The sequence below is a fragment of the Eriocheir sinensis genome, chromosome 38 (assembly GCF_024679095.1).
Source record: "Eriocheir sinensis breed Jianghai 21 chromosome 38, ASM2467909v1, whole genome shotgun sequence".
In the NCBI taxonomy this organism is placed as follows: domain Eukaryota; kingdom Metazoa; phylum Arthropoda; class Malacostraca; order Decapoda; family Varunidae; genus Eriocheir; species Eriocheir sinensis.
The window spans coordinates 8,605,290-8,607,776 of record NC_066546.1 but is presented as its reverse complement, the minus strand read 5'-3'; the positions used below and the strand labels follow the sequence as shown (position 1 = coordinate 8,607,776).

General features: G+C 50.6%; 1 long non-coding RNA gene across 1 annotated transcript; it reads left to right on the top strand.

Annotated features, from left to right (window-relative positions):
- Positions 1–493: 493 nt before the first annotated feature.
- Positions 494–1,395, top strand: LOC127008814 (uncharacterized). Its single transcript, XR_007761362.1, has 3 exons — positions 494–676; positions 991–1,129; positions 1,200–1,395. It is a non-coding gene; the product is annotated as an uncharacterized LOC127008814 (long non-coding RNA).
- Positions 1,396–2,487: the final 1,092 nt, after the last annotated feature.

The window sequence follows — 2,487 nt, the reverse complement described above, 5'->3', positions numbered from 1 at the left end:
TAATGGTGGTGATAGAAGGGGTGATGGTTATGGTGGTAGTGGTGGTGGTGGTGGCAATTTGTGGTGCTGGTTATGGTCCTGAAGGTTATGGTGATGATGGCGTAGTGTGGTGACAATTCTGATGGTGTGGTGGGGGTGGTGGAGGTGGTGATAGCGATGGTGGTGGTGGTGGTGGTGATAGTGATAGTGATGGTAGTGGTGGTGATAGTGGTGGTGATAGTGATGGTGGTGGTGGTGGTGGTGATAGTGGTGGTGATAGTGATGGTGGTGGTGGTGGTGATAGTGGTGGTGATAGTGATGGTGGTGATAGTGATGGTGGTGGTGATGGTGGTGGTAATGGTGGTGATAGTAATGGTGGTGGTGATAGAGATGGTGGTGATAATGATGGTGATGATAGTGATGATGGTGATAATGATAGTGATGATGGTGATAGTGGTTTTTTTTTTTTTTTTTTTTTTTTTTTTAAGTTTCTGACTATTGCCCCGGTAGGCATCTTCCCGGTGGGGCCTGATGGTCGGCCCAAGGCTTCTTCCCGGTGGGGACTGATGGTCGGCCCAAGGCTTCTTCCCGGTGGGGCCTGATGGTCGGCCCAAGGCTTCTTCCAGGTGGGGCCTGATGGTCGGCCCAAGGCTTCTTCCAGGTGGGGCCTGATGGTCGGCCCAAGGCTTCTTCCAGGGTGGGCCTGATGGTCGGCTCAAGGCTTCTTCCAGGTGGGGCCTGATGGACGGCCCAAGGCTTCTTCCAGTCGGGGCCTGATGGTCGGCCCAAGGCTTCTTCCAGGTGGGTTCTGATGGTCGGCCCAAGGCTTCTTCCAGGTGGGTTCTGATGGTCGGCCCAAGGCTTCTTCCAGGTGGGTTCTGATGGTCGGCCCAAGGCTTCTTCCAGGTGGGTTCTGATGGTCGGCCCAAGGCTTCTTACACGTGTGGCCTGATGGACGGCCCAAGGCTTCTTCCCAGTGGGGTCTGATGGTCGGCCCAAGGCTTCTTCCAGTGGGGCCTGATGGTCGGCCCAAGGCTTCTTCCAGGTGGGGCCTGATGGTCGGCCCAAGGCTTCTTCCAGGTGGGGCCTGATGGTCGGCCCAAGGCTTCTTCCAGGTGGGGCCTGATGGTCGGCCCAAGGCTTCTTCCAGGTGGGGCTTGATGGTCGGCCCAGGGCTTCTTCCAGGTGGGGCTTGATGGTCGGCCCAAGGCTTCTTCCAGGTGGGGCCTGATGGTCGGCCCAAGGCTTCTTCCCGGTGGGGCCTGATGGTCGGCCCAAGGCTTCTTCCAGGTGGGGCCTGATGGTCGGCCCAAGGCTTCTTCCAGGTGGGGCCTGATGGTCGGCCCAAGGCTTCTTCCAGGTGGGGCCTGATGGTCGGCCCAGCCCGTTCTGGCGCAGGCGAGTGTTTATAGTGGTGATAGTGATGGCGGTGGTGATGGTGGTGGTAATGGTGGTGATAGTAATGGTGGTGGTGATGGTAGTGATAGAGATGGTGGTGATAGTGATGATGGTGATAGTGATGGTGGTGATAGTGATGGTGGTGACTGGTTGGGAAGCGGAGTGCAGACTATAAACACTAAAATGAATACAAATCTCATTCATCATTTTTAGAAAGTAGATGAATAAGGATGAAATAGTAACAAAAAATAAATAGCAATAAAATAATAATATATAAATGCATAAATCGAAAAATGCAGAATCTTTACATGTAAGCGACAAGCGTTCGTATTGAAATTACAAGAATATGCTGCAAATGAAAATTCTCTCTCTCTCTCTCTCTCTCTCTCTCTCTCTCTCTCTCTCTCTCTCTCTCTCTCTCTCTCTCTCTCGTCCTTATCCTTTTTTATCTCTTTCATATCTCGAGAGTTCCTTATTTTCTTTTTTCCTTCCGTTCTTTTTCCTTTATTCCATCTCACCCTCGACTCCCCCTTCCTCCCTTACTTCCTCGATTTCCTCCTTCCCTCCTTCCCTCCTTCCCTCTCCCTCCCGTCTCCTCCTCCTTCCGCTAAATCCCTCCCGCTTTTCGTTCCTCTCTCCGTGTTTTCCTTCACTCTAGTTTCTCTCCACACGAACTCGTTTCCCTCCTCCCCCTCCTCTTCCCTCCTCCCCCTCTTCCCTTCCTCTTTCCTTTCTTTCTAAACTTTCCTCCTGACACCTTACAAATTGTCTCAACCTTCCTCCTTGAGTTCTCTTTCTCTTTTCGTTTCTACTTCTCCTCCTCCTCCTCCTCCTCCGCCTAAGCTCATCTCTTCTTTAGTTTCTACAGTACAAATCTTTTTCTTCTTCTCCGTTTTCGTTGCTTCTCTCATTTTCACTCCCACCTTTTTTCTTCTTTTTGTTATTTCTTTTTTTTTTTGCCTCATTTGATATTTTCGCTACTTTCTTCTTTTCCATTTAACTTATTTTTGATTATCTCCATTTTCTCACGCTGTTCTGCTCCTAAAACTTCTATCGCCATTTTTTCATTCTCCGTTTCGTGATCCTTCCCCCTTTTTCCTCACTCTCTCT